This window comes from Pseudophryne corroboree, chromosome 5 (assembly GCF_028390025.1).
Source record: "Pseudophryne corroboree isolate aPseCor3 chromosome 5, aPseCor3.hap2, whole genome shotgun sequence".
Taxonomy (NCBI): domain Eukaryota; kingdom Metazoa; phylum Chordata; class Amphibia; order Anura; family Myobatrachidae; genus Pseudophryne; species Pseudophryne corroboree.
The window spans coordinates 483,263,909-483,274,461 of record NC_086448.1 but is presented as its reverse complement, the minus strand read 5'-3'; positions in this window follow the sequence as shown (position 1 = coordinate 483,274,461).

The window sequence follows — 10,553 nt, the reverse complement described above, 5'->3', positions numbered from 1 at the left end:
TGTTGTTTTGCCAAGTACGTGGATTTAATCTGGAACCTGGATCAGGTGAGTATAATTATCTTTTATTTTCAGGTACCCGTGGATTCTACTTGGAGAAGAGGACCGACTGCTTCGTGTCAACATAGGTAAGTATTTGTGTGTCGGCAGGTGTGAAATAAAGTTATACTTTCACGGTGTCTGTGTCCTGTTTTTATTTGGGTATTTTTTCCCCAGTAGAACTACAGGTACCAGCGGGCCTGTTTTTCTCCCGCATGCTGGTACTTGTGGTTCTCAAAGTACCAGCTTGCGGGGGAGGCTTGTTGGGACTTGTAGTACTACAGGAAAAAACAATATTCTTTAAATTTTCTCAAGGCTATCAGCCTCCCATCCGCAGCCCTTGGATGGGGGGGACAGCCTCGGGCTTCACCCCTGGCCCTTGGGTGGCTGGGGGGGGACCCCTTGATTGAAGGGGTCCCCACTCCCCCAGGGTACCCCGGCCAGGGGTGACTAGTTGGATATTTAATGCCACGGCCGCAGGGCACTGTATAAAAGTGACCCCCGGCTGTGGCATTATCTGTCCAGCTAGTGGAGCCCGATGCTGGTGTAAAAAATATGGGGGACCCTACTCTTTTTGTCCCCCGTATTTTTTGCACCAGGCGCAGAGCCCGGTGCTGGTTTTAAAAATACGGGGCATCCCCTGTCCGTTTTTCCCCCGGATTTTTAGAACCAGGACCGGCTCGAAGAGCCCGAGGCTGGTTATGCTTTGGAGGGGGGACCCCACGCAATTTTTTTTTCCGGGTTTTTCACATTCCATTTAAAAAAAAAATTAATCTTTTAAAAAACATATAAATAATACTTGTGCCTCCAAAAAAGACAAACCAAGTACCTAATCCCTTCTAATATAAATAGATATGCTATTACCCCAAAAAAAACATGTTTTAATTTTTTTTCATTAGATTCCGCCTGCAAAGTGTGGCGGATTGAAAATGACGAATTTACTGTTTAAAAGCACTGTTGTCGAATTTACAAACTTCAATTGAATATACTTTTGTTGAATTGCCGCATTTGTACCATTACAGAAAAGTCGAATTTGTCAAATGTCGAATTTTAAAAAGTCGAATTTTGAAAGCCTGCAAGAATAGGCCCCGCCCCCTTCTTCACATCAGCCGTCCCCTTCTACCCCTGTACCTTGCTCTCTCCTGTCTGTGCTCTCTCCCGTCTGTAGGACTAGGCCCCGCCCCCTTCTTACCCTCCAGTGACTGCTCTCTCCTGACAAGTGGACCAGGCCTGCCCCCTACACGCTGCTGGTGTCTTCATTGTTACTTGGTCTGGAGCTCCGTTGGGGAGAGAACTCACGTGAGCTCATTAAGAATGAGGAACTGGGATGTTTTAATTTTATTGTGAGTAGTGTAGTGTGGTGATGTAGTATGTTGTATGGGGGGTATAGTGTAACTATGAAGTGCAGCATATGGGAGGGCTATAGCATAGTGATGTAGTGTGGCATATGGGGGGTGGTAGCGCATAGGCGTGCGTACAGGGGGTGCCTGGTGCGCACAGGCACTCCCTAATGTCCAGCACCGCTGCACGCCACGCTTGCTGTAGCACAGTGATCGCTGAGTGTGTGATCGGTGGAGCCTAGCCTGTAGCTCGTTTCCGTACCTCCCACCACCGCTGCGCCCGCCCCCCCTCTGCCTGCTGCTAATACTATGCATTCGTCGGCGGCCTCACTGGGGGGACTGGTGTCACCTTGCAATGTGACGTGGTGATGTCCGCCTATGCTCTCCTCCCACCCACCCGTGCTTTCCTCCCGCTGCGGTCTCTCAGTCCTAGTGTGCCGCGGCTGCCACACCACTGGCAGTGTTCCTCTAGGGGGGACTGGGAGCCGCTGGCAGACACATTCTGCTGAGACTTACTTGTCAGTGCGGGTTCCGGACGGCAGGCGGCAGGTGGGAGGGCAGACGGGGAGCAGGTGTCACAAGGAGTGTGTGGGTAACTAATTCACAATACTTCCGCTCAACGTGGCACTGCTGGTCCTTCATCTCCCATGTCTCTTCACCAGGTGGCGGGCGGCCCGGAAATTAAGTGATGTGTTGTGCAGCAGTCAGTGTGAAGTGACTGTGAGTAACACTGATGGTGCTGATGATGCTGCTGCAGAATCGGGAAGCAATTAATTCATAAATATAATGTACTCTATCAGTGTATTATACATACATAAACATGTACATACGTGTATTTGTGTATACATGTATATGCATGTATATACATGAGTGTGTGTGCATATATATATACAGCCAGTTCCCAGGAACAAAAGTCCTCCCCCGCTTCCGCTAAGTCCACAGCATGACGCTGGGGCTCCACTGGTGGAGCCAGGTGCGGTGGGGGCCCGTCTCAAGTGCTTCAGCGATCAGTGGGCTTGCTCTGATAATGCTGATATTGATTACCTTATACCATTCACTATATGGGTAAGAGACTAATACGCAATTGGCGTATGATATACCGTAAGGGTACGCACTTAGCGTAGCAGACGCTTAGCCGTGGACGAGACGCACGAGCGGCACGTTCGCTCACGGCTTAATGCGTAGAGTCAAGCACGCTATAGGCTGCTGACTGACGTAATGATACGCTACCAGCGTAGCGGACGCTCGAGACCACGAGGAGATCACAAGCGGCGCTGGCGCTCACAGAATTAAACCTTAATAACTATACCATAAGTAATGTACTTATACTAATAGGAAACAATAAAGTGCAGCGTGCATTGGCGCTCATACCATAAGATGAGTACCTATATAATTTTTCAGGTAGGACTGGACCATGAATTAAAAATAAAGTGCATTTATTCCATGGACAAACTGATATACATACAAGTATTAAAACAATAACACAATAAAAATACAAGGATTGAACCTGGAGACAGTGTCTGGTATAAAGTGACTGTGCATATAGGTGAATAAACAATCACCATATCATGGCCCTGCGGTGGGCTAGCTTATGAAAGCAAATTGCGGTCCAGAGCTGAATCAGCCCGGCACCACCGCACAGGGCTTGAATCAGCAGAATGTCCCAAAAGTGTCACTGCTCCAAAGGTCCAGGGAGATTCTTCTATCCAACTGACAACGCGTTTCGGTAGGTGAAGTCCATTTCATTGTGCATATATTGTTGGTGTGCACTCTCTTTTTTGTATTGTATTCGCAGCAGGTGATAGTCAAGGTACCCCTCCTTCAACAAGGAAGGGGTTACTATTCCACAATGTTTGTGGTACCGAAACCGGACGGTTCGGTGAGACCCATTTTAAATTTTAAATCTTTGAACACGTATATAAAACGGTTCAAGTTCAAGATGGAATCGCTCAGGGCGGTTATCTCAAGCCTGGAGGAAGGGGATTACATGGTATCACTGGACATCAAGGATGCTTACCTGCATGTCCCCATTTACTCTCCTCACCAGGAGTACCTCAGATTTGTGGTACAGGACTGTCATTACCAATTCCAGACTCTGCCGTTTGGTCTGTCCACGGCACCGAGGGTGTTTACCAAGGTAATGGCCGAGATGATGATACTCCTGCGAAAAAAGGGAGTTATAATTATCCCGTACTTGGACGATCTCCTGATAAAGGCGAGGTCCAAGGAACAGTTGTTGATCGGAGTAGCACTTGCTCGGCAGGTGCTACAACAGCACGGCTGGATCCTGAATATTCCAAAGTCGCAGCTGGTTCCTGCAACACGTCTATTGTTCCTGGGGATGGTTCTGGACACAGAACAGAAAAGGGTGTTTCTCCCGGAGGAGAAGGCCAAGGAGTTGTCATCGCTAGTCAGAGACCTCCTAAGACCAAAACAGGTGTCGGTGTACCACTGCACGCGAGTCCTGGGAAAGATGGTAGCTTCTTACGAAGCAATTCCGTTCGGAAGGTTCCATGCACGGATCTTTCAGTGGGATCTGTTGGACAAGTGGTCCGGATCGCATCTTCAGATGCATCAGAGGATAACCCTGTCTGCAAGGACCAGGGTGTCTCTACTGTGGTGGCTGCAGAGTGCTCATCTTCTGGAGGGCCGCAGATTCGGCATACAGGACTGGGTCCTGGTAACCACGGACGCCAGCCTTCGAGGCTGGGGAGCAGTCACACAGGGAAGAAATTTCCAGGGACTATGGTCAAGCCAGGAAATGTCCCTACACATAAATATTCTGGAACTAAGAGCTATTTACAATGCCCTAAGTCAGGCAAGACCCCTGCTTCAAAGTCAGCCAGTACTGATTCAGTCAGACAACATCACGGCGGTCGCCCATGTAAACCGACAGGGCGGCACTAGAAGCAGGATGGCGATGGCAGACGCCACGAAGATTCTCCGATGGGCGGAAAATCACGTGTTAGCACTGTCGGCAGTGTTTATTCCGGGAGTGGACAACTGGGAAGCAGACTTCCTCAGCAGACACGACCTCCACCTGGGAGAGTGGGGACTTCATCCAGAAGTCTTCCGGCTGATTACATACCGATGGGAATGGCCACAGGTGGACATGATGGCGTCCCGCCTCAACAAAAAGCTAGAAAACTATTGCGCCAGGTCAAGGGACCCTCAGGCGATAGCGGTGGACGCTCTAGTGACACCGTGGGTGTACCGGTCGGTTTATGTGTTTCCTCCTCTTCCTCTCATACCAAGGGTGCTGAGGATAATAAGAAGGAGAAGAGTAAGAACTATACTCATTATTCCGGATTGGCCAAAAAGAGCTTGGTACCCAGAACTTCAAGAAATGATCTCGGAGGACCCATGGCCTCTACCGCTCAGACAAGACCTGCTGCAGCAGGGGCCTTGTCTGTTCCAAGACTTACCGCGGCTGCGTTTGACGGCATGGCGGTTGAACACCGGATCCTGAAGGAAAAGGGCATTCCGGAGGAAGTCATTCCTACGCTGATCAAAGCCAGGAAGGACGTGACCGCAAAACATTATCACCGCATATGGCGAAAATATGTTGCTTGGTGTGAGGACAGGAAGGCCCCAACGGAGGAATTTCAACTGGGTCGATTCCTGCACTTCCTACAGTCAGGGGTGAATATGGGCCTCAAATTGGGGTCCATTAAGGTCCAGATTTCGGCTCTGTCGATTTTCTTCCAAAAAGAACTGGCTTCCCTGCCGGAAGTTCAGACTTTTGTTAAAGGAGTGCTGCATATTCAGCCTCCTTTTGTGCCTCCAGTGGCACCTTGGGATCTCAACGTGGTGTTGGATTTCCTTAAATCACATTGGTTTGAGCCACTTAAAACCGTGGAGTTAAAATATCTCACGTCGAAAGTGGTCATGCTATTGGCCCTGGCTTCGGCCAGGTGTGTGTCAGAGTTGGTGGCTTTGTCATGTAAAAGCCCTTATGTGATTTTCCATATGGATAGGGCGGAATTGAGGACTCGTCCCCAATTTCTGCCTAAGGTGGTTTCAGCGTTTCATTTGAACCAACCTATTGTGGTGCCTGCGGCTACTCGGAACTTGGAGGATTCCAAGGGCCCTGAAAATTTATGTTTCCAGAATGGCTGGAGTCAGGAAAACTGACTCGCTGTTTATCCTCTACGCACCAAACAAGATGGGTGCTCCTGCTTCAAAGCAGACTATTGCTCGCTGGATATGTAGCACAATTCAGCTTGCACATTCTGCGGCGGGACTGCCGCATTCTTGATCAGTAAAAGCCCATTCCACGAGGAAGGTAAGCTCTTCTTGGGCGGCTGCCCGAGGGGTCTCTGCTTTACAACTTTGCCGAGCTGCTACTTGGTCGGGGTCAAACACATTTGCAAGATTTTACAAGTTTGACACCCTGGCTGAGGAGGACCTGGAGTTCGCTCATTCGGTGCTGCAGAGTCATCCGCACTCTCCCGCCTGTTTGGGAGCTTTTATATAATCCCCATGGTCCTTACGGAGTCCCAGCATCCACTTAGGATGTCAGAGAAAATAAGATTTTACTCACCGGTAAATCTATTTCTCGTAGTCCGTAGTGGATGCTGGGCGCCCATCCCAAGTGCGGATTGTCTGCAATACTTGTACATCATTATTGTTAACAAAAGGGTTATTGTTGAGAGCCATCTGTGCAGAGGCTCCGTTGTTGTCATACTGTTAACTGGGTATAATATCACGAGTTGTACGGTGTGGCTGGTATGAGTCTTACCCGGGATTCAAAATCCTTCCTTAGTGTCAGCTCTTCCGGGCACAGTATCCTAACTGAGGTCTGGAGGAGGGTCATAGGGGGAGGAGCCAGTGCACAGCAGGTAGTCCTAAAGCTCTCTTTAGTTGTGCCCAGTCTCCTGCGGAGCCGCTATTCCCCATGGTCCTTACGGAGTCCCAGCATCCACTACGGACTACGAGAAATAGATTTACCGGTGAGTAAAATCTTATTTTTTTATATATATATATATATATATATATATATATATGACTTGGGGTTTGTTTTATTAGATAGAGCATGTCCTGTGAAGTGCCTTTTGGGGTTGTGGTTTTTCAGAAAGTTACAGGTTTTTTTTAATTAAGAGAAATATGCCCCATTATAGAGATCGGGCATTTCAATTTGTTGCGCCTGCGCAGTGGCCGCCAACAGGGGGTGTACTAGAGTGCCTTCTCTTGAGAGCCGCAATATGGCCACCTTCTCCCCGGTTATTCTGTAAATAGGAAAATAACCTCACAGGTTCACATAGGGCAGAGTTGCCACTACTAGTGCAGGGCTGTAACTTACAGTACTAAGGAAAAGCCATATACTAAAGCGGCACGGTGACCTCGCCCGTCTCAGAGACACCAGGGCGCAGCACACTGGTACACTCACCTGTTAGCTCAGGGCAGCACTATAGGACCCTCCTGTAATGCTGTGCTGGCGGCGTGTAGTGATCAGGGCACTGGGAGACTGGCTGGCTGGTCTCCGTCTCTGCTGCCTATAGAACTTCCACCTCTGTTATATATCAGGGCTGCTCTCCTGTTGTTATGATTCCAATACTCTGGTCTGGGGATATCTTATAGCAAGGACCTGAGTACTGGAATGTAATGCTTGGAAACGGAGTGGGAACGGGAATAGCCCCTGGCGCCCTATCTCCGTTGTCTCGCCCGTGCTGTCAGAATTCTCTTGCGAGACGATGGTTGCTTGGGCCCATGGCAGCCGCGTTTGAAGGGCGGATTACGTCTGCCCAACTCCGATGCCCCCTCAGGTCTTAATGGGAGACAAAGAGAAATCCGAGACAGGGTGATAACAAGGGGCCCTCTACTAAACAACAAAGCCAGGGGCTCAAAACTAACTTTAAACTAGAGTATGTGCGGAAAACCGCCAGGGAAAAGGACAACCAAAATACCCACTTGTCCACTCTCCTACCCGGCACCGGCGAGTTCCGGAGAGGACTGTGGGAGCGGAAACCTCCGCAAATGCACCAACACAGAATACAAAATAAAGCGGCCTAGGCCGCAGCACGCGGCAGAGCCGCCACTCACGAAAACCACACTAGATCCTCTAGCGACTGTTGCGGGTAAATGAGGACTGGAAGACTCCTTGGGAAGAGATGACAACACTAAGATTCAGGAACTCTGAGGACAGGAATGACCGGACACAGCAGAACTGGAACAGACGTCAGCAAACCAAAGCAGCATGCAGGAAGCTATTACCGGCGTCTGTGTGAAGCACTGAGAAGGTATTTAGCAGGGAGTCCTCCAATCAGAAGTTCAGAGCCTGATTAGCACAATGCCGTGCAGCTGCCTTGCTGCACGACCAGAAGACAAGTGTGTGTGTGTAGTTCACTTGATTGACCCTGCAACGGGGAGCGCAGTCCGTCCGTGGCGTCCCCGTTGCTAGGGTCCAGGCGGCTCAGTGCGCCCGGCGTCCTAGCGTTGCTAGGGAGCCGGCGGCTAGCACGCTCGGTGTCCCTAGTTGCTAGGCGCCGGGCCGCGAGGACATCGCGGACCACGGCGCCTAACACCTGTGTGTTCTCTTCCTCTCCTACCTCACACTGGAACTGGCCGCCCAGAGAACGAGAGGGCAGCGGCTGACATCAGAGAGGGTGCAGCAATCTGTGTGGGCAGAGCCCCTCACAGCAAGGTGTCCTTATGCTGTGCCCTGTGTAATCACTGTGATCCATACAGACTCTCACCCTGGTATGCTCTCTATTTATTATTTATTTTTTTACACTGCGGCATGCTCGAGGGAAGGGAGCAGGCACCACCCCACCGCCACTACTCCTCCGCCAGCATCACTGCCGAGCCGGTCAGTGTTCCGGCGGCAATGAGCAGTAGGCAGCATCCAGCAACAACAGTCAGGAAGCTGTTACTCCCGGCAGCAGTAGCGTCAAGCTGCAATTCAGCCAGCGGCACGATGATCCGGGAGACAGTGACAGCACAGGGAAGCAGTACCCCCTCCAATCGCAGCACCAACCAGGAGACTGAGGCAGCAACCTGCCCCCAGCAGCAGCACCACCCTGATGATAGGTAAGATGCATTTTGGTGTCACAAGAAGGTGGCCGGAGTAGTGGCTGGCTGTGGTCACACCCCGGGGAAAAGTGATAGCGATTTCAGTGTTCCCTTGCGCGGGGATTGGATGTGTAGATGTATGGAGGCTATGTATGTATAGATGTGAGCGGCAGTGTACGGATGTATGAGAGCGGCAGTGTGCGGATGTATGAGAGCGGCAGTGTGCGGATGTATGAGAGCGGCAATGTACGGCTGTATAACTGCGTCGGTGTGCGGCTGTATGAGTGCGATGGTGTGCGGCTGTATGCGTGCGGCGGTGTGCGGCTGTAAGAGTGCGGCAGTGTGCGGCTGTAAGAGTGCGGCAGTGTGCGGCTGTAAGAGTACGGCTGTAAGAGTGCGGCTGTAAGAGTGCGGGGTTGTACGGATGTATGAGAGCGGGGTTGTACGGATGTATGAGAGCGGGGTTGTACGGATGTATGAGAGCGGCAGTGTATGGATGTATGAGAGCAACAGTGTACAGTTGTGTGAGAGCGGCAGTGTGCGGATGTATGAGAGTGGCGGTGTACGGATGTATGAGAGCGGCAGTGTATGGATGGCAGCGTCATAGGGAGGGATGTCGGAATGCTGTTATAGGGTTCCTAATACAAAATGGAATCCGTATAGTGGGCGGGGCTGGCACCATGGCACCACGTTGGGCTTGATGGGCAGGTAGTGCGGCAAGCACACCCAAATTGGCATCTGACGTCGCCCGCAGTCCACACTGTTGTGAGGAGTCAGAGTTAATTTTGACTGTGTAGTGTACTCACAGAGGACCTACCGCCCGTCCCCTCCTCGCATCTGAGCAGCAGGTCAGGCTCTTATTTTCTTTTTAATCAGGAGAGGCCGAGTGAACTGAGAGCAGGGGGGCAGAGCTACATGGGACCCAGAGGGGCTGCTGTGCTGTCAGAGAGGGAGAGGAAGAGAGAGATGAAGCTACTGCAGATCCCCAGCTGATTGTGAGGTGCCGGGTTGAAGGGTGATGTGATCACCCTTCTCCCTCGCTGCCGCTGGGGACCGCATCTAGGCTTCCTCCATCGAGGGCATGCGGCGCAGCAGTGGGCAGCTTGTAATGAGTTTGTCTGACTCATTATACTGCTGCCTGTTGTGGACACCTCCGTCCGTACGGACTGGTGTACATGCCCAGCACAGAGGTGACAGTGTTGGTGGAAGTGCTACCCAGTTCTGACCCTGCAGGCCTCCCTGATCTGACTGCGGCCGCTGCTGCTGCTGCGGCCCGAAATCCCTGCCGGTCCCCTCCATAGACTTCTGCCTGTCCAGCGCTGAGGTACTAGGGGTAGCCCAGCTGCGGGAAGGGTATGTCTCTGGCTTTCTCTCCGGCAGGGGAAGGTGACAGCAGCGGAGGAAGTGCTGCCCACCTCAGACACTGCAGGCCTCCCCGATCCAGCTGCGGCCACAGCTGATGCTGCCAGAACCCCCTGCTGGTCTCCTTTGTTGACTGCCGCATGGCCAGTGCTGAAGTACTGGGGGTAGGCCAGCTACGGGAAGAGTGTCTCTGCCTCGGGCTCTCTCTCTCTGGCAGGGGAAGGAAGGGCTGATTCTCTGGCACAACAGGGAGGGCTAGGCTGCAGGAACACAGCACTGGAAGAAACAGGAGGCCGAACTCATGACCAAAAAGTGAGCAGTGCAGTGATCAGCCCCCTAGTCTTTCCCTCTCTCTGGGTGCAGAGCTGTATTCTACAGAGAGAGCTGGGATGGGAAGAAGGGGAACGGCACCTGACACACACATACACGCGCAACACCTGACACACACACATACACGTGCGGCACCTGACACACACACACGTAGCATCAGACACAATAAAATAAACATGCAGCACCTGACCCACACATACACGCGCAACACCTGACACACACACATATACACGTGCGGCACCTGACACACACATGTACCATCAGACACAATAAAATAAACATGCAGCACCTGACACATGCATATACACGCAGCACCTGACACATGCATATACACGCAGCACCTGACACATGCATATACACGCAGCACCTGACACATACATATACACGCACACCATCAGACACACACATACACACACACGCAGTACCTTACTCACACACACATAGACACGTGCAGCACCTGAGGCACACACATGT